We start from the raw sequence: 23,225 nt of genomic DNA on the forward strand, positions 1-23,225 counted from the left end.
AGCATCATACTCCATGATATCAAATTATATTACAAAACTATAACAATTAAAACATTATGGCATTGTCATAAAAACAGACACATGGATTAAAAGAACAGAATAAAGAGCCTAGAAATAAATCCATGTATATATGGTCAACTAATTTTGACAAAGGTGCCAGGAATACACAATAGAAGAATAATCTCCTCAATAAATGCTTTTGAGAAAATTAAATATTCACATGTAAAAGAATCTTACACCTTATCTTACACCATATTAAAAAAATCAAATCAAAATGGATGAGAGGTTTAAACATAAGACCCCAAATCACAAAACTTCTAGATGAAAGCATAGGGGAAATATTCCTTGATGTTTGTCTTGGCAATGAGTTTTTTGGGTCTGACACCAAAAGCACAAACAACAAAAGCAAAAATAAACAAGTGGGACTACATCAAATTCAAAAATTTCTGTACAGTAAAGGAAACAATAAATGAAATTAAAAGACAATCTACAGAAAGGGAGAAAATATTTGGAAACCATATATCCAGTAGGGGGTTAATATCCAAAATATATATGGAAACCTTGCAATTCAATAGCAAAAAAACAAATACTCAATTTAAAAAATGGGCAAAGACCTGAACTGATATTTTTCTGAAGAAGACATACAAATGGCAAACAGATATATGAAAAGATATTCAACATCACTAATCATCAGGGAAATGCAAATTGAAACTACAATGAGATATCACACCACACCCGTTAGGATGTCTCTTATCAAAAAGACAAGAGATAACAAATGTTGGTGAGGATATGGAAAAAGGCAACCGTTTTGCATTGTTGGTGGGAATGTAAATTGGTTCAGCCTCTATGGAAAACAGTATGTGAGTTCCTCAAAAAATTATAAAAATAGGACTACCACATGATCCAGCAATCCCACTTCTGGGTATATATCCAAAGGATATGAAATCACTATCTTGAAGAGATATCTGCACTCCCACGTTCATTTCAGCATTACTCACAAAAGCTAATATAGGAAAACAACCTAAATGTCCTTCAACAGATAAATGGGTAAAGAAGATGTGGTATATACATATACAATGGAATATTATTTATTCATAAAAAGAAAAAATCTTGCTATTTGCAACAAAATGGATTTCTCAAAAAACACTCCAGACATTTCTGATTAGTTTCAGTTTCACCAATAGGCCATATTTTTTTGGTATGTTTGTTTCATACTGACCTTTTAACTATAGACTTTAAGCACAGGATATGGCACATTTTAGGAGCTCAATGATTGTTGAATAAGTATATAATACAAACAAATTTCTACATGTTCTTCAAACATAACTGAATTGGCTTTCACTTCATGGTATTTTAGGTGATAGTTCTCAGTATATGATACATGGGCTTATGCCATTCATGAAGTCAATTTCTTAAAGAGAAAGAAATTAGAAAAGTGTTTGGTATGTAGTAGGTATACAATAAATATAGCCATGATTGGATTATTATTACTGCAGTCCTAAAAAGCAAGCTCAAACTCCAGATAGCCATTCATCAAATTTGGATGGAAAGTCTGGAACAGAATGACTTCAATCTAAGCTATGTGAATATACAAAATTCCCTTTGGGGACCCTGGAGACACACCTCAAGGTGATAAACACTGATCATACAAAACAGCTGAAATCCAGACTCAAGAATATCTCACATGGAGATTTGAAGCATTAGGATAAAAAGAGAAAACAAAATAGGAGCTCAAATTGGGTGGATGCTGAGAACTGCAGGCCTGGGTTTATAATGGTGCTGCAACACACAACTCACATCTTTCCCTCAGGCCATTACTTAATTCAAGTGATAAAAGATTTTCCCGGGCAATGCTTGGTAAGCCACCTAGACGTCTGAATGGGGCTGAATCGCGTAGGATGAGCATGGATCTTCTCAACTCAAGTATTGTTACCAGTAAAACATTCAAGGTCATCTTTCCCTCAGGCAATTACTTACTTCAAGTGATATAAGATTCTCCCAGGCAATGTTTGGTAAGCCACCTAGACATCTGAATGGGGCTGAATCGCGTAGGATGAGCATGGATCTTCTCAACTCAAGTATTGTTACCAGTAAAACATTCCTGGCGATGGGGGAACCCAGGACGAGGCAGTCCAGGGAACCAGGGCCTGGCAACCTCTGATTCAGTGTGACCGGGTCTGGGTCCTAGAGGCAACCTGGCCAAGGCTCCCTACACTGATGTCATACCCTGAGCACAGGGCCAGAGGAGCGTGATTCTGCAGGGTGCGCCCTCAATTCGGGGCCTCTCAGCCCGGGGAGCCAGGTGGGCGCTGCTTCCTCGGTTGTGGCCCTCATCCCCTGCCTCGTGCGTGTGGTTCCAACGTTGCAGTTGTGGCCAAGAGCGCGGCTGCGGGGGAGGCTGCGCGAGGAGCCCAGGGCAGCCCCCCGGGGCGTGGTGAGACCCCCGCCGTTCCGTTGAGCTTGCAAGCTCCCATCATGAGGATGGGGTAGTGAGTGGGCTAACAGCGATGCCACCCTTAACTGGTTGTGTCAGCATCATACTCTGTCCTTGGACTTGGGAACATCCAGGGGGAAGAGGCCATGCTTGACTCTACCCTCTGGCTGGTAACTCTGCAGAGATACCCTTTTGAAGAAGCGACATCATGGAAGCTCCCTGCCACCAACAATCTTCTACATCCCTCCTTCCCCCTAACCGTTGGCAATCAGCTGTTACCAGCCTATAGCACTGTGTCTAGCTCATAGTATGAATGAATGAACTAATGAATGAATGAATGAATGAATTAACCATAGAACCATCCCTTTATTTAAAGATTCTCTTGTATACTCTGGCTCTGCCTAAAAAGTTTAAATGGCTTGCATGGGAGGACTATTAAAAACATAGGTAGGAGTAAGGATTTGTTGTGCTTTGCATATTAATTAGTTAATTAACAGGTATTTATATGCACCTACATGTGTTGATACTGTTCTTGGTACTGGGAATACAGCAGAAAGAAAATATATAAAAACCCCCGAACTCAGTTGAACTTACATTCTAGAGGCCCAGTGGACTGATGATAATAAACAAGATCTACAAGTGAAATATATAGTATGTGACCAAAGAAAAGTGCTATGATGGACAATAAAAGAAGAAGAATAGGGAGGGTGTGAGTGTGTGGTTGCATTTTTAAATGATGCTGGTAGGGGAGGCCTCATTGCAAATGTGATATTTGAGCAAAACCTGAAGAAGATAGTGAGTGGTTAGAGCATTTCAGAAATCTGGAAAAAACAAGTATTAGGCACAGGGAAGAGCTAATGAAGACACAGCCTTACAGGTCTTCTGAAATCAAAGAAGGGTCTGGGAGTGATACCACTGATTAGAACTTTTTAGAAATAGAAACCATAAATCCATTGAAAGCTTTGCCTTTAAGGAATTGAAAATACAAGAGATAGAGATGACAAAATCTGCTAACAAGAGAGGGGCATGTCATTGTGGGAAGTAATAATGATATAGGTGGTCTTCATGGATTGGGGGGACTTGCAGCACATTTTGAAATGAAGGATTTTGGAATGAACCAGTGTAGACTCTGGAATTTCTACATGGTAGGCACTTGCAGAGACAGAATGGTACGAGAAGATTGGAGGGAGAAGGGAGTGGGCAGGCTACTGGCAGAGCTGTCCTGAATCTCGTTTGCTTATCAACACCTTCCATTCGGTGCTTCTGTGCAAACTCTGTGACTGGTCTAAGGATGGGCATATCCAAAAACCCTTTCTGGAATCTAGCAGTTTAATGGAAAACGGCCTTAGACTTCGCACACTCTTAGATATCCTGGGGTGGATGCAGGGGAGAAAGAGTATGGATTCTTTTGGAGTAGAATAGCTTCCCTAATGCATAATTTTCCAAGAAAAGAAAGGACAGAATGAATGCATGCAGGTAAAGCACTAACCTAGCACACAGTTAATGCCCAATAAGTGGTGTATACACACATATTTTTATTATTAAACTGAAGAAGTACACGTGCAAGACTTGCAGGTTTGGATTCTGGAAAAATAATGGCAGCGCAGTAGCCTAGCATGAAACATAAGACGACATCCTTATCAATTTCATCTCTCTGATTTTAGTCTATTCACTGAAAACTTGTAAGACTGCAACAATCTGTATTGGCAGGAGTTTGGGGAACATCTGTGGGAAGGGATTCTAATTTCTTTTTTTTTTTTTTTAACAATTTTATTTATTTATTTGACAGAGAGAGACACAGCCAGCTAGAGAGGGAACACAAGCAGGGGGAGTGGGAGAGGGAGAAGCAGGCTTCCCGCGGAGCAGGGAGCCCCATGCGGGCCTCAATCCCAGGACCCTGGGATCATGCCCTGAGCTGAAGGCAGACGCTTAACGACTGAGCCACCCAGGTGCCCCGAAGGGATTCTAATTTCAACCACAGTGTCTCTGATAGTTAAGGGCCAACAACAGCCCTCTGGCACTTTGGGATCTCATAATTCCCACTGAGATCAGGGTACATGAGCCTGTTGCTGCATCGCCCACTGCCGTCTCTGGCTTACGAATAACAGCCACCTCAAAACTCTTCAGTATGCCACTGCTTTTTCACCAATGCATGACTTAATACCCTGGTGAAGGTGGTGCCTTCTGGAACCTCCTAGAGGATGTCATTAGGATGGATTGTTGTATTTAATAGCTTCATTGTATGTCCCCATTTTCCTGAATTTTCAGACTCCTTCTTCTAACATATGCAAAGGAAGTTCTAATATGTCAGATGCCATTGACTTGCAAACCAGGCTCCAGTTAGTAAATGACAGATTACTAAGTCATTCCCAGGTGCTTGAGCTAACACATTATTTTAACTCAGGGATAAGTGCACCCTTTACCAGTGAAGTTGACCTAATAAATTCCTATATTTCTGGAATGTTCTCCAGACCCTTGCCAAAACATGTCTTTGCAGCCTAAAGGAAACTTATTTAACAGTGAAAACTATAACCTAAACTTACACCAAATATTATATTATATGGGGAAACTTGAGGCTTATTCCTTTTAAGATTGGGAGAATCCAAAGATGTCCACTATTACTGTTATGATTTATCATTGAACTGGCCAATGCTAAAAGAAAAGAATATTAAGTAGTGAAGTTTGGAATGAACACGATTAAATGATATGAAGGATATGACAATTATCTGCCAAAAAGACTATTAGAGCTAAGAAAATAGTTTATCTGGGTGTTCAGATCCAAAATCAGCCTACAAAAACCATTATCATTTTTCTACACCACTAATAGCCAACTACAAAATGTAATGAGAATAAAACAACACTTATAATATTAAAAGCTATAAAGTTTCCAGAGATTAATTCAACCAAGTGTATATAAAATCTTTATGAAGAAAACTTTAAAACTCCAATAACAGACACAGAAAATGATTAATATGATCTGAATGAAAAGAGAGACATTCCACGCTCTTGGATGGTATGACTCAATATTACACAGATGTCAATTCTTCCAAAATTAATATATTTGATGAAAAATTTTTAGTTCAATTTTTTGAGAAACTTGATAAATTAACTCCAAACTTTGTATAAGGAGTAAAGGCTCATGAATACTAAATTAATCTTTAAAAAGTGGAATAAAGTCATTTGTTTTGTTTCTTAAATTCAACATATGAGTGAAATCATATAGTATTTGTCTTTCCCTGACTGACTTATTTCACTTAGCATTATGCTCTCTAGCTCCATCCATGTTGTTGCAAATGGCAAGATTTAATTCACAAAACAAATGAACAAAGGAAAAAACAGAGAGAGAGAGAGAAAGACAAACCAAGAAACAGATTCTTTTTTTTTTTTTAAGATTTATTTATTTGAGAGAGAGAGAGTGAGTGAGAGCACAAGCGGGGGAGGGGGGACAGAGGGAGAGGGAGAAGCAGGCTCCCCGCTGAGCAGGGAGCTCCATACAGGGCTCGATTCCAGGACCCTGAGATTATGACCTGAGCCGAAGGCAGATGCTTAACCAACTAAGCCACCCCGGCGCCCCAAGAAACAGACACTTAACTATAGAGAACAAACTGATGGTTACCAGTGGGAGGTGGGTGGGGGGATGGATGAAACAGGTGAAGGGGATTAAGAGTACACTTACATGATGAGCACTGAGTAATGTATGGAATTGTTGAATCACTATATTGTATACCTGAAACTATCCTATATAACACTGTCTGTTAACTATACTGAAATGAAAATAAAAAACCTAATTAAAAAATGAAAAAATGTAGAAAAAGAAAGGGTGGGCTTGCTGTATTAGTTATTAAGATGTATATGTGAGAGATTAATGTATGACAAAGATAATGACAAAAATCAATGGCAAGGGAAGACTTGTTTAGTAGATACTGTTGGGAAAACCATCTTGCTAAATAGAGATAAATAAAACTAGATCACTACCTATCATCACATATTAGAGGGATTCTAGATAGATAAGAGATCTAAATGCACAAGATAACACTCTAAAGTTCATAGAAAGAAATGTAGGAGAATATCATGTGTCCTACATGTATGGAAGGACTTCTGAAACAAAGCCATATGGCAAGTAATGAGAATTCAGGTCCATTAAAATATGAGAAAAATGAAAAAGCTAATCACATAAAGAAATAGTCAAAATTCTTGATACTCAGAGAAATTCAAATTGAAAAGTAGTGAGACACAACACTTTAGACCTATTAGACTGCCCAAAATTGTAAAGGTGGATGGTTGTGTGAAAGAGGATGTGGAGTTTAGGATTGCTCATGCTCTGCTTGGTGGCAGTATATATACTGTATCAGCTTTTCTAGAAGAGCCCCGTTACACTACTTAAGTAAACTAAACATATGTAAACTATTGAATCTACCCTTTCACTCCTAGAAAATTTTCTGTAATAGAAGTATTGATGAATATACAGTGTAGGGTTGTTCTAGGAGGCAGGTCATTGGAAATACCTGGGTGTTCATCACTGAGAATGTGAATATGTAAAGGTGCATTTCATGGAGTAGTATGCACTTAAGATGTACTACTGGCAACATGGATGGATTTTAAAATATGGTGCTGAGTAACTAAGAGAAGGACACATGTTTGTGCACCAGCACACACGTGTGCCTGCACACACTATACCATTGACATGATTTAAATATATGTATACAGCTCAGAGGAGCAAGATGGCGGAGGAGTAGGAGACCTAAATTTCGTCTGGTCCCAGGAATTCAGCTGGATAGGGACCAAACCATTCTGAACACCTACGAACTCAACAGGAGATCGAAGAAAAGAATAGCAGCAACTCTGAACAGAGAAGTGACCACTTTCTGGAAGGTAGGATGTGCGGAGAAGTGAATCCGAGGTGATATTCGGGAAGATAGACTGCAGGGGGAGGGAGCTTCCATCAGCCGCTACTGGCAAGTGATAGAGCCGCGGAGCACAAAATCGGAACTTTTAGAAGTCGGCTCCGCTGAGGGACGTCGCTCCAGTGGCTAAGCAGGGGGTGGAACCCTCACTGGGACAGTGTGGTCTTGGGACCCTCGGGGTCACAGAAAGACCGGGGGTGCCTGAGTGCGGCAGAGCTCCCAGGTATTGGAGCGGGGAAGCCGGCTGCAGAGACGGAGCCGAGGAGTGGGCTCTCAGCTCGGGGTTGCCATAAACCGTGGTCTGTGGGACAGTTGGGCCACTGCTCCTCCAGCAGGGACCCAACAAGTGGCAGATCCAGGGAGACTCCCCTTCCTCCCCCAGGAGGAGCGGCATGGGAGTGCACCGCAGGGATCTGCTGGGTTTGGAGACTCCACATGGGGTCGTGTGCCAGAGATAGAAATGCTCGGTCACTGGCCAGGTGAGCATGGAGCACATGGAACATTCTCCAGAATAGATCACATCCTGGGTCACAAATCAGGTCTCAACCAGTACCAAAAGATTGGGTCATTCCCTGCATATTTTCAGACCACAGCGCTTTGAAACTAGAACTCAATCACAAGAGGAAAGTTGGAAAGAACTCAAATACATGGAGGCTAAAGAGCATCCTAGTAAAGAATGAATGGGTCAACCAGGAAATTAAAGAAGAATTTAAAAAATTCATGGAAACAAATGAAAATGAAAACACGACTGTTCAAAATCTTTGGGATGCAGCAAAGGCAGTCCTAAGAGGAAAGTATATAGCAATACAAGCCTTTCTCAAGAAACAAGAAAGGTCTCAAATACACAACCTAACCCTACACCTTAAGGAGCTGGAGAAAGAATAGCAAATAAAGCCTAAACCTAGCAGGAGAAGAGAAATAATAAAGATCAGAGCAGAAATCAATGAAATAGAAACCAAAAGAACAGTAGAACAGATGAATGAAACTAGGAGCTGGTTCTTTGAAAGAATAAATAAAATTGATAAACCCCTGGCCCAACATATTAAAAAGAAAAGAAAAAGGACCCAAAGAAATAAAATCATGAATAAAAGAGGAGAGATCACAACCAACACCAAACAAATACAATTTTTTTTTTTTAAGATTTTATTTATTTATCTGACAGAGAGAGAGAGAGAACAAGTAGGCAGAGAGACAGGCAGAGGGAGAGGGAGAAGCAGGCTCCCCACTGAGCAGGGAGCCTGATGCGGGGCTCGATCCCAGGACCCTGGGATCATGACCTGAGCCGAAGGCAGCAGCTTAACTGGCTGAGCCACCCAGGCACCCCAAATACAAACAATTTTAAGAACATATGAGCAACTATATGCCAGCAAATTAGATAATCCGGAAGAAATGGATGTGTTCCTAGAGACGTATAAACTACCAAAACTGAACCAGGAGGAAGAAAACCTGAACAGACCCATAACCACTAAGGAAATTGAAGCAGTCATCAAAAATCTCCCAAAAAACAAGATCCCTGGGCCAGATGGCTTCCCAGGGGAATTCTACCAAACATTTAAAGAATTAATACCTATTCTTCTGAAACTGTTCCAAAAAATAGAAATGGAAGGAAAACTTCCAAACTCATTTTATGAGGGCAGCATTACCTTGATCCCAAAACCAGACAAAGGCCCCATCAAAAAGGAGAATTACAGACCAATATCCCTGATGAACATGGATGCAAAAATTCTCCCCAAAATTCTAGCCAATAGGATCCAACAGTACCTTAAAAGGATTATTCACCACGACCAAGTGGGATTTAGTCCTGGGCTGCAACGTTGGTTCAACATCTGCAAATCAATCAATGTGATACAATACATTAAGAAAAGAAAGAACAAGAACCATATGATTCTCTCAATAGATGCAGAAAAAGCATTGGACAAAATACAGTATCCTTTCTTGATTAAAACTTTTCACAGTGTAGGGTTAGAAGGTACATACCTCAATATCCTAAAAGCCATCCGTGAAAAACCCACAGCGAATATCATTCTCAATGGGGAAAAACTGAAAGCTTTTCTCCTAAGATCAGGAACACAGCAGGATGTCCACTATCACCACTGCTATTCAACACAAGAAGTCCTAGCCTCAGCAATCAGACAACAAAAAGGAATAAAAGGCATCCAAATTGGCAAAGAAGAAGTCAAACTCTCACTCTTTGCAGATGATATGATACCTTATGTGGAAAACCCAAAAGACTCCACCCCAAAACTGCTAGAACTCATACAGGAATTCAGTAATGTGGCAGGATATAAAATCAATGCACAGAAATCAGTTGCATTTCTATACACCAACAACAAGACAGAAGAAAGAGAAGTTAAGGAGTTGATCCCATTTACAATTGCACCCAAAACCATAAGATACCTAGGAATAAATCTAACCAAAGAGGCAAAGGATCTGTACTCAGAAAACTATAGAATACTCTTGAAAGAAATTGAGGAAAACACAAAGAAATGGAAAAATGTTCCATGCCCATGGATTGGAAGGACAAATATTGTGAAAATGTCTATGCTACCTAGAGCAATCTACATATTTAATGCAATCCCCATCAAAATACCATCAACTTTTTTCAAAGAAATGGAACAAATAATCCTAAAATTTGTATGGAACCAGAAAAGTCCCTAAATAGCCAGAGGAATGTTGAAAACGAAAAGCAAAGCTGGTGGCATCACGATTCTGGACTTCAAGCTCTATTACAAAGCTGTCATCATCAAGACAGTATGGTACTGGCACATAAACAGACACATAGATCAGTGGAACAGAATAGAGAGCCCAGAAATGGACCCTCAACTCTATGGTCAACTAATCTTCCACAAGGCAGGAAAGAATGTCCAGTGGAAAAAAGACAGTCTCTCCAACAAATGGTACTAGGAAAATTGGACCGTTTCCTTACACCACACACAAAAATAGACTCAAAATGAATGAAAGTCCTAAATGTGAGACAGGAATCCATCAAAATCCTTGAGGAGAACACAGGTAGCAACCTCTTCGACCTCAGCTGCAGCAACTTCTTCCTAGAAACATCACCAAAGGCAAGGGAAGCAAGGGCAAAAATGAACTATTGGGACTTCATCAAGAGAAAAAGCTTTTGCACAGCAAAAGAAACAGTCAACAAAACCAAAAGACAACAGACAGAATGGGAGAAGATATTTGCAAATGACATATCAGATAAAGGGCTAGTATCTAAAATCTATAAAGAACTTATCAAACTCAACACCCAAAGAACAAATAATCCAGTCAAGAAATGGGCAGAAGAAATGAACAGACATTTCTGCAAAGAAGACATCCAAATGGCCAACAGACACATGAAAAAGTGCTCAACATCGCTTGGCATCAGGGAAATCCAAATCAAAACCTCAATGAGGTACCACCTCACACCAGTCAGAACGGCTAAAATTAACAAGTCAGGAAACAACAGATGTTGGCAGGGATGCGGAGAAAGGGGAACCCTCCTACACTGTTGGTGAGAATGCAAGCTGGTGCAGCTACTCTGGAAAACAGTAGGGAGGTTCCTCAAAAAGTTGAAAATAGAGCTACCCTATGACCCAGCAATTGCACTACTGGGTATTTATCCGAAAGATACAAATGAAGTGATCCGAAGGGGCACCTGCACCCCAATGTTTATAGCAGCAATGTCCACAATAGCCAAACCATGGAAAGAGACTAGATGTCCATCAACAGATGGATGGATAAAGAAGAAGTGGTATATATATACAATGGAATATTATGCAGCCATCAAAAATTTGAAATCTTGCCATTTGCAATGACATGGATAGAACTAGAGGGTATTATGCTAAGCAAAATAAGTCAATCAGAGAAAGACAAGTATCGTATGATCTCACTGATATGAGGAATTTGAGAAACAAGCTAGAGGATCATAGGGGAAGGGAGGGAAAAGTGAAACAAGATGAAACCAGAGAGGGAGACAAACCATAAGAGACTCTTAACCTCAGGAATCAAACTGAGGGTTGCTGGAGTGGAGGGGGTGGGAAGGATGGGGTGGCTGGGTGATGGACATTGGGGAGGGTATGTGCTACGGTGAGTGCTGTGAACTGTGTAAGACTGATGAATCACAGACCCATACCCCTGAAACAAATAATACATTATACGTTAATAAAAAAAGAAAATGTCTTAAAAATTAAAAAAAATATATATGTATACAAAAGAACACCATGCATTTTAAGAAATGCTTACAAACTAAAAGCTTATACATTAAACAGAAGGCAGTGGTTCTTTGTGAGGGGAGACAACTGAGAGTGGAGTGTAGAGATGAAAGAAAATATTTAAGAAAAAAGGGGTAGGAATTATCTAGTGATGTAATTACAGTAAAATGTTTCATAAGGTTCATATTGTGATAAAACTATATGGTCCCCTGTGATTTCTGGTTAGGGTATTAGGCATAAAGGATGCCATAACTCCATGGACCTGGAAAACTAAAGGCTACACTGTTATTAAGAGAAGGTTTGATGTTAATCCAGTGGGCACTAATTTATGCAATCTCAATAAAGATAAGGATAATTGAAACATGCTTTCTCCTTAGTAGCAAGCTATGCAAATTTCAGGTGTTCACTGAGGAGAAATCACACAGAAATAATGTATTTAGAATACAGTATGTTTAGCACTATTGTGGACCCAAAAAAAGACTACTCAGGCTATGGGATGCTTATCCTTTATGCTAAGTTTACTCTTATTAATGAAATAATGATTTCCTTAAGTCAGGATTTAAAATATTACCCCATCAATATTGTGCTTCCTCCCTGCCTCAATCTTGTTATGATTAGGCCTGCTTTGGAGAACTTATCCCTATCCCTATCCCTCCCTCCCTCTGTCCTCCCTCCCTCCTCCCTCCTTCCCTCCCTCCTTCCCTCTCTCCCTCCCTCCCTTCCTTCCTTCCTTTCTCCTTCCCTCCCTTTTTTTTTTCTTTTTTCATGTGGAATTTAAGCACATATTACTTCATATTCAGGCAAGCCTCATTGAAATAATTCCTCTGTCTGAGCTTTAAGAACTCTGTTTCTTTACAACTTATTTCTGGAAAACAGATAAGGTACGGCTAGCTCTAAGTTTTCATTCTGATCTGGTGTTTGTAGCAACCACTGTTGGAGCCACTAAAGCACTGATGCTCTTGCCACCTTCTTTCCAGACCGAAGAAAGTCTTTTTAAGGGGATGGGCTAAGTCAGTGCTTTCTTCCCAAGTCCATCTGGTCGTGAGTGTCTGTGACACTTGGGATCACCAGTGGATCCGTAAATCCTGAATACTAAGTAAAACAGACTCTGGACTCTTTCCATAGGCAGCACAACCCACACGAAGGAAAATGTTTCTTTGGCCCCCCAGTTTTGAGAAAAATCATTGTTTCCTGTACTGACTTTCATAATCATAAACGAGAGAAGTACTAATATTCTCTTCCTGGAGATCAGTGTGTCTTTAAGCTCTGAAACTTCTTTTCTGCATCATGGTTTAAGCACAAATTCTCCACAACTCAGCTGTGCAACTTGTAAAATACAATTCTGTTAATTGATCCTTTGGCTTAAGGGATGTTAGATATGACTTTGGGGTTTTGGGAAGACACTGGCAAGACAGAATTGGCCCCTCACATGGTGTATATTAGTCTAAGAACAGAGGGATGAATTAATAAAGTAAATGCCTAGGAAGCATAAAATTCACATCCATGTTAAATATGAACATGCTCAATACTCTACTGGGGGAATGACTTCAAGCTAGAAGTTTTTGTTCCAAACGTTTATTTTCCTCCAAATTTATGGTGTTCTTTGTAATGTTGTGAAAAGTCTTTGTTTCCCTTTTCCCAAGTGTTGAGATTCAAAAAGCCAACCCTCAAACATAGACGAATCTTCTATGCCTTGTATGTTGATTTAGTTTTGTATGTCTTTATGTTAATGTTCCTCAGATGTATACATTTTTTATCCTCATTTTACCACTTGAAAACCCAGCTGTGTGTTTTACACAACTGTGTGGTGGTCAAGATTATCTGCAAGAGCAAGTAGGTGTCTGGAGAAATCTTGTTTGGTGGGTGAAGACCCATTGAGGGTTTCTCATGAGTTTTTTTAAACCTGTATTCTGATCCATTAAACCTAAACTTGGAAATGGGAAAGCTTCGATGTCACCACCAGCCACAAGGACTACAGAAATCTTTACTGGTTGCATTCCCATTTTTCTTTTAAAGAGCTTTTTAAGGAGCCGAGAAAGCCCCCTTTCTGGTCTTACCTGGGGTTTTGATTGCTGAAAGATATTTGTTCACTTTCTCTTTCTTCCTCTGGACAGAATCTGGTGGGGTCTTCTAAATGCATCTCTTTCAAATAGGTCTGCTTTTCACTTTGGGACTCCTGTTAGGGGAAGGTCCTGGGCACACCTTGGGCAGCAGCCCTTTGGGTTTTCTTGAAATAAAGACGTAAAATAATTCCTTAACTCAAGACAACCAGATCCAAATGGAGAAAACTTTATGCTCAACATCCCCCATACAGAAAATATAACCAGAGTCATTCATTTTAATTTTTATTTACAGGACTGGGAAAAAGAAACATTGGGACAAACTTTACTAAAATGTGTTTCTAGAAATTGCTTGAACAAAATGATGATGCTCTTCCTTCATTCACCATTAAAATTTTTCGTTCTGGGCTGAGGCCATGATGGTTGTGTTCTTTAATATGTAATAAAAGGATTCTCTTGTATCATGAACCTGAGATAAGAGGAGGGTTAGTAAATTGATCATTAATGCATTTTAAAAAGTGGTCTTATTCTATCTATGTCATTGAATTTTTCTACTAAATGACTTTCCAAAATCTTCCCAGTTAAACACCTACTCTGACTTGGTAGTGGACTCAGAGACATAGCATTCAGGGACTCAGAGGAAGGACACAATCAGGTTGAAATAAACATTACTAATTTTGGCGTATTTTATTCTCTACTCTTCTCTCAGGTTCTTCTTTTTTTTAAAGATTTTATTTATTTATCTGAGAGGGAGAGACAGAGAGAGAGGGAGAGCACAGAGGGAGAGGGAGAAGCATACCCCTCATTGAGCAAAGAACCCTACGTGGGGCTCGATCCCTGGAGCCTGAGATCATGACCCGAGCTAAAGGTAGCCGCTTAACTGACTGAACCACCCAGGCCTCTCTCAGGCCTCTCTCAGGTTATTCTCGAATAAGAATATTAACTCTTGGACTCTGAGAGACACCACACTTCTTCTTGAGTCATCTCTTCTCTGGGCAGACAAGTCATATCTGAAAAACTGATTGAAGAGGACTGTCTATGTCAGACCACAGGATTTTGAGTGGACATTTTGGAAGGGATGTTAATAGGAATATTCTCACCATTCAGGACTCTCCTCCCCCTACTTCCAATAACACATTTGCTCTTGGTGTTTTTTCCTTTTCTTTTTTTTTAGTTTAGAAACTAATGACCAAGATTCATAAACACTAAACACCTAGACTAAACATACATGAATGTTTAGTTTTCTAGTGAAACTAATAAAATTTAAACTCACGAATTTAATGCTATGCTTAATGGTTACTATGTGAAGAAAGAATTTAGAATACATTTAAAGTAGGTTATTACTTCATTATAGTTAACATAAAATTGTATTTTATCCAGTGTCATTTGTTGTGGTGTGACTGTAAGTGATATACAAAACACAATTTCATATTCAAAGTTTTCTTGATCCCTCTCTTCTCCTTGTTTCCCACATTCCATTCTCTATTGATCCTCTCCTTCCAGAAGGTCAAGACTTAGGAACCCACAGACTGAAATTAGCTGGCAGACTTGGGCATTTGTTGTTGCTGTGTATATGCCGTTTGTTTTGCTTTTGGCAAGAGCATGATTTCTGTCTTTGACTATTTGAGTGATGATTTTAGAGACTACTTTTAATTATTCCAGCCACAAAAAAGAAATGATAATTATGTGATATCAAATAGAGGTGCTAATTTTTGCTTCAACGGTGATCACATTACAGTACCTAAATGTATTAAATCAACATGTTGTACACCTAAATTTACAAAATGTTATATGTCAAAATTTTAATTAAAAAAAAGAGCAGCATCGCCCATCACTTGATTTCTCTGGCGTTGAAAGCTACTTTCAAATTGAAATGACCAGAGAATCCTTCTGATACGATATCGTAACCATTTTTCAATCCTGTCTTCCTTTTCTCCATCCCATCCCCCCAATCTAGTTGAGGCAGATATCATGTACAGTGTGAGAGCCTGGTAACTAGCACAACATGTGGCTACTCAGACTAATTTCCTCTCACTCATTCTCTCCAAACACTGGGATTCAGCCTCATCAAGCTCCTTACCTTATTTAGATTTTCCTCTCCTTATGAACACTTTAAAAATTAAATCATTTCCATTTTGAATTAACCTGATATATTTGGTAAATGTAGATAGGGAAATAAAATGATAAGATGATGACATTTGTTTCTTGGGTAGGGACTCAGCTATTTCCCCCTTTTCCTTGATGTTTGGAGGCTGCATCTTCATTTACACAGCAAAAAATACTTTCTCTTCTCAGAATGTGTGGATTGAATTTCATTCCAGAGAACATGGAGCCTTGAGATCCAAGATCTCTTGCTCACTGATGGCTTTCAAATTAAGTTATCTAAATCCTTATCCTCACTGTTAATAATTTTCCCAGTCATATGCTAAGTGTCCCTTTGGAAGTTTTCCTTTCTATCAGATTATTTTAATATGCATCACTCAAACTCCAGAGGTCTTGGGTGGGGTTTGGTAAATGCTGAGAACCCAGGGTTTACTCCTTCTATTCCAGCTGCCCATACACACCTCTGACCTGAGGCTCCCTGCACTTCTCTAGTTTCCTCACCCAATTTCAGTTCTTTATTTCCATTCCTTCTTTCCTATCAGATCAAAGATTAACCCACTTTCAGTCAGTTGTGAATGAGTTTTAATGCCACGGCTGCTCTTGGCCTATTTCCCAGGACATGCTTGGAAAATTATTTGGGCATCACTTGTTTCTTCCAAGACCAGTGGTGTTTGATAATAGGATGTGTCATGACCCATTTCTCCTTCCTCCCAACATGGTTGATCTTCTGCTGCTCCAAGGCTCCCAGATCCGAGGGATCTAAACTTTACTTGATAACTAGAGGCCGGAGACCTAGTGGATTGATTTCCATAGGATTATCCTTCAAATGACATAGACCTGAGCCAGAAAATGATATATCTCTTACTGTATTTTCTTATGAGGATATGGACATATATCCCTTTAATCTTAAAATTTTATCTTGAGAGAATTATCTACATTTGCACATAGACAAATGCTGTCTAAACTATTTGAGCTCATATTCAGTGTGTAGAGGCAACGCTAAAAACAATTACTACTGAAACTTTAATCTTTTTAGCATGGGTTCATAACAGAAGCCATATAGTACTTCCTAATTCATCGGAGAAATTAAATACTCACATTATATGAGATTATTGCCATGATATAATGCTTGGTTCCCCCAACTGATCACTCTATTTGCCAGGAAGAACTCCAACGTAGAGAATAGCCACAAATACCCAGAAAGCATCATTCCACTTTGCTAAATACAAAAAGAAAATCTACATTCCTCACAGATCTTTATACTTCTAAAATTTTTAGCATCATGAAGATAATATAAAATTGCAAACTGTTTAGAAAATAGAAAAGAAAACTTTATCTATAATATATCACCATCTTAATAATACAATTGTGATGATTTTTACTTGTTTACATGATTATAATTGTAACAACAGACATTTAGTGAGCACTTACTATATGGCTAGGCATTTGTGCTAAATGTTTTATATACATTATCTTATTGAGTCCACTCAACATTTTGTGGCAGGTGGCATTATTATTCTTATGTTAGAGTAGAGGAAAATGCACTTGGGATGGTAAAAACAACAAAGTTAATATTACTGAATGTTAGAGTTGCTCAGAACTTGCTTCCAGGTCCCCCTTCTTCTCTTACCCTACTCTTGGTCTTGGACTCTTGGGGATCTTCTATTTGAGTTCTGACAGACTTCTAGCTTCATGATCTCTGTTTTCTCCTACATGTATTTCTATAATACTGTTACACTTGTAAAAGGTATATTCTATTCATCTCATTTAAAATCAAGTGTTATTTTACATTTATATATAATCTTTATAATTATAATACTTAATGTCTACATCACATTTAAGTGGAAATATAATTTATTTAAATTTGCTACACAGTTTTGGTTCATGTAACTCTTTCCATCTTTCAGAAGATTAAAATGGATTCCCAGAAACCTGGCTTATGGTAAATACCACCAGTATGGTATTTTCCTGTATCAGTCGTGAAAGAAAGCTTTCAAGGGTAAACATTTGACAACTCATACTAGAGGTTTTTCTATGCCCTGTCTGTCTGTACAGGGTTTTGGTTCTTACAATAGCTCTATAATAGTTTTAGGTATGAAAAGCCACCAGACCTCAAAACACTCTTGTCTTTAATTTTCCTGATAGGGTTTGGGCACAATGACTAACATAATGGACTTCCAGGGGGTGTGGCAGGCTGACTTCTGAGTGTACCATGCTCTACATCTTTGCTCCAGATCTTTTGCCCTCGTGCACATGCAAGTGGTACCTTCTAAGACCTATCAGCCAGGTGCTCAATCACTTATTTTAAAATGTTCTTGTTTATTCCTATTACCTGTAAAAACAGAACCTCCGTGTATGTACTGAACTGACATATATGTTGGCAGGACACTGAAAAAGAAATATAAACACTTGATAGGCCCCAGGTAGAATTCTTAAGGACTTGTTCCTACTCCTTAAGGCATACAATACACATGGTGTCGTAAAATGTAAATCAAGCCCTAAGATGACAAAAATGCTAACAATGTTTGTGATAGCGAAAATCCTGGACTGTGATTATTTGCCTTGACTATCCTGTCATCTTGAAAATTTGCTGAAAAAGAATCAGATTTCTTTTTTTGGTCCTAATTTCACCAGGTCTTTGAAATCCTGAAGTGCTAGTATACTAATACAAATACTCCCATAGCTTTAAGAAACTGGGAATCCCTTGCAAATTTAACCAATGATCAGTATGTTGGCCTTTCTTCCATTTCAATTTATGTATCCAGTATATTTAGTTTAAAATCAAATGGTTAGTGCTGTGTCAAGAAAATGTGAATTTATGGCATATTCAGGGGACTTGGGATTTATCTGATTATTGTGTCCAGAGAATTTCTGATTATCAGTTCTCAGGAATGTTTTATATGCTAATCTGGAATACTATCAGAGGAATGTTTAATAAAGAACATTCATTCATTCAATTAACATTTATTAGACATTTATTAATTTCCAGGCTTTGTAATAGGCACTGGGGAGACATAGATATCTAGGACATTGAGTCAATGAGCCTATCAATCTCAGATTTATCCTTATAAGATATCTACTTATTTAAGGTCTTTGTGTTTTCACCAGTATCCTTCACCTGAATCTTATTAATGTAGAGATTAGTTATTTTACTAGATTTCTTGAATTTTTGGTGGTCATAGGTTTAGAGACCTATTCAGTGATTTGAATCCATTTGTGGTCATACCAAACGTGAATAATTTCTACCACCTCCACATTTGTCCAAAACCAAAATAATTCTCAGCTCATTTACAAACAAACTTAATGTAGAAGTCTCTAATTGTGAAAAAAATGATAAAATCTTGTGCTTACCTGTATCCATACAATTTTTTCTTGTTTCATTAAAAAGAATATAATTTCAAATCCAATTAGAAATAGGCCAATCACTGCAACGGAAGAACTGTAGGTATTTGTCTTTATGGTGCATCTCAACTGGAATAGATACAAAATGTCAACTAGTCATATGTGGAACAAACAAGTTGGAATGAAGTTAGTTTGCATTACTGGCAAGTATGTTAAAGTGGATGATTTATTATAATTTCTAACCTTTCAAGAATCTCAGGTTAGTCTATGGGTTCCCTAATCTCCAAATTTACCAGGATCCAAATAGGAGTGTTTTTCTGATGTTGCACGCATGCATTTCATTCACTCCTTCAATACAAAATTCTTAAATGCTAAAGCATAATAGTGATTGGTAATTTAATATTTGTCTAGACAATGCAAAGACCTTAGACCATTTCCCTCTACCTCTATTTCAGCCTATCTGTTATTTTTGTGTTTTCAGTCTCTTTGTATATTTTGGAATTTACAAAATGCTACTTTTAGTATCATATAGAGTCCTTATTCATTTATATATACTTACACATCTGCCAGTTTCTTTTATTTTCATCATCAATGACAAAACATTTTAAATAAATTAAACCTTGGCACTTGTGATGAGCACTGGGTGTTGTATGTAAATGATGAATCACTAAATTCTACTCCTGAAATGAATATTAAACTATATGTTAACTAACTGGAATTCAAATAAAAACTTGAAACAAACAAACAGAAAAGTATATACCTTCATCATAGGTAAAACAAAACTAATTAATTAATTAAGCCCATAAATGTAAAATGACATTTTTTTTTTTTTTTTAAGTAGGCCCATGTGCAGTGTGGAGCCCAATGCTGGCCTTGAACTTATGACCCTGAGATCAAGACCTGAGCTGAAATCAAGAATCAGATGTTTAACTGACTGAGCCACCCAGGTGCCCCAAATGAAAATTTTAAAATCCTGTAAAGATTTCCATTTCTAGCAATGAGGTAAATTTTGAATTTTAAAAATTATACAGTGTGTATTGTATAAGTTTTAAAATATAATTATAATTAACTATACATGTATAATACAATGTGTATTAATTATTTTCTTTTTTATTTCATTCATTCAACACTGTCAGATTCATTCTTATTGTAGTGTACTCACTATTGTTTGTTCCTTTTTATTGCAAAATAGCAGTATTGTATTTACATGCCACAATTTAGTAAGTCATATAACATTTACCTTTAGAGAGAAGAGAGGGTAAAATTTCTGAAAGAGGACATGAAGGGGGCTTCTGATATGTTTGATTTCAAGGGGAGTTCCTTGGGAATTCACTCTGATAATTCATTGATACAGATATTTATGTTTTGTATTTTTCTGTATTTGTGTTAAATTTCAACTTAACAGTTTGAAAACAAAAAAAAATTATTCAACTTCAGGAAACACTGGTTAGAATTTTTTGGGAAAAATTACATTGGAAATTGTAAAATATTTTAACTGAAATTTTAGCTGAAATTACCACATATTAAATTTTGAGAGATGCAACAGATCTGATGAAGCATCAATCTGATGAAGCTATAAAAATAGCAAACAAAATCCAGAGAAAATAGAGAAGGAAATACAAAGACAAAAATAGAAAGTAATGCCATAGAAAACAAACATACATGAAAGAGGATTAAAACACCCAAAATGTGGTTCTTTGAGATAATAAACTTAATGTAACCGTAGTGTGACTGGCTAAGAAAAATAGAAGACAAAATAATCAATATCAGAAATATAAAAAAATAAGATCCTGTGGACCTCAAAACATTGAGAAGATTTATGCTTTTGGTATGATGAAAAAGCTATGGCAGACTAATGTTCCTTCTGACAATGGCTAGAAAAACAGGATATAATACCACAAGTATTTCATCTATGTAATAGCATGAGAAAAGCATCAGTGATGAGGCACTGAAGAATATACAGGGGCCAAGAATGCTGAGAAAGAAGACCACAGAGAGGTGAGCAGATGTTCTACAGATAATTTTTCCTTGGGAGCATTTGTTAGGGCAAGAGGCTGAGGTTTCAGATTTTGCCTGAGCAGAAGGTTATTGCTAGAGGAGAGAGGAATCATCATAGTTTTTGGTGTTCTTGCAGGGCTGGAAAGATAAAATTGTAAACCTGAGGAGACAAGCTTCTGTGGGAAAGAGAGGGCCAAAGAAATGAGCCAGCTATATGACCAATTATTCTATTAAGATGCTAGTCAGATTTTGAAGTTTTGCTGGTCAGTAGGCTAAGTAAGAAGAAAGCATCTGAAAAGCAGAGAAGAATTTTTGGTCACATAATTATGCTGTGGAAACATGGATCAAGACTTTTGGGGGACAGTTTCTTGTAAACATATCAGGTTCTCAATTGCAGGCCTGGAGGGCTCTATGACATAAGTAGAAGATGCATGAGAGGTATATGTATTCTTATCCATACTGCCATCCAGCCTCAGTCCTGTTTTATCAGCTGAGGGGAGGAATGGGTGAACCCTTTCTGGAAGACTGAACATCAGCTGACATTGCTATACTTTTCTATACACAATTTCTGGCACTCAATCAAAAATTACTAGATAAGTTAAAAGACAGGATCATATTTTTTTTAAAGACTGGAAAAGTCAATAAAAATAGTCTCATAAATAATCCAGTTATTGGGATTATTGATACAATTTTAAAAATAACTATTAATATGTTCAAGAAAATAAGAACGAATGGAGCAGAAAGATGAACAGATAGAGAATTTCACAGAAGAATTAGAATCTAAAAGCAGAATTGAATGGAAGCTCTAGATTTGAAGAATACTAACTGAGAGAACTCCGTAACTGCATATTAGACACAGAAGCAACCTGGAGGGAAGGGCAATAGAAAATGATGAAATAAAAGTAGAGTGAGAAAAAATAAAAGAAAAAGGAAAAAACCTGTGAGAAACATGTGGGCATAGTGAAAATATTTAACCTACATTTAGCTGGAGTCCCAAAAGTAGAGAAGGGGAAGGCAATCTGGCAAAAGCAATATTTGAAGAGAAAAAGGCCAACAATTTTCCAAAGTTGATGGAAAGTATCAATTCAGATTCAACCCCTTATAGACAGACACATACATTTGGCTAATCCAAGATAATATGAATACAAAACAAAGTACATCTAGTTACATCATAGTGAATTTGTTGGAAACTGAAGGTAAAGGGAACATTGTAAAAGTAGTGTGAGAAAAAGAGACATCATTTTAAAGGAGCATAGCTAAGGCTCACAGAAACATCATAATGTCAAAGATTGAAGCTGGAACACAATAAAATGACATTTAAAAAATGCTGAAATAAAATAAAATGTCAACCTAAAATCCATATGCAGTGAAAGAATCTTTCAAAGCAAAAGCAGTGTAAGGTTGTTTTCAGACTAACAAATGCTGAGAGAATTTATTGTACAGGACGTTTGTGATGGAAGAAATAATACTAAGGGGGGGGTTTCTCAGTCAGAGGGAAGGGAATTCCAAGCTGAAATGATGAAATGCAAGAAGAAATGAAAAGAAACAAAGGGTAGATAAGTGAATCTGTCTAAATAAATAGGATGTGTTACTCTACTTTGTTTGGCTGGGTTCACAGAGTGCTTGCACACTATCTTATCCTAAATCAGGACCTTGCTGCTCACCCTCTGTCTTCTGATTTTTCCCCTCAGCCTTCGTAGCCTAAGCATTTGTTCCTCCTCTCAGATCCTCTAAGCAATTTTGGATTCTGAGCTAAGCTGTCTGCATTCAAAGTTCAACTCTATCATGTACAATCTACATCTAAATCTAGGTCTTTAAGAGACAATCTATAGGAACAGAGACTTCGCAGGTAATACAATGGCATTAAATTCATATCTTTCAATAATTACTCTGAATGTAGTTTTTTTTTTTTTAAGGATTTTATTTATTTGACAGAGAGAGACACAGAGAGGGAACACAAGCAGGGGGAGTGGCAGGGAGAGGGAGAAGCAGGCCTCCCGCTGAGCAGGGAGCCAGATGCGGGGCTTGATCCCAGAACCCTGGGATCATGACCTGAGCCAAAGGCAGATGCTTAATGACTAAGCCACCCAGGCACCCCTACTCTGAATGTAAATGGACTAAATGCTCCAATCAAAAGACATAGGGTATCAGAATGGATTAAAAAAAAAAAAAAAAGACCCATCAATAT

This window comes from Halichoerus grypus, chromosome 11, assembly GCF_964656455.1.
Source record: "Halichoerus grypus chromosome 11, mHalGry1.hap1.1, whole genome shotgun sequence".
NCBI classification, from domain to species: Eukaryota; Metazoa; Chordata; class Mammalia; order Carnivora; family Phocidae; genus Halichoerus; species Halichoerus grypus.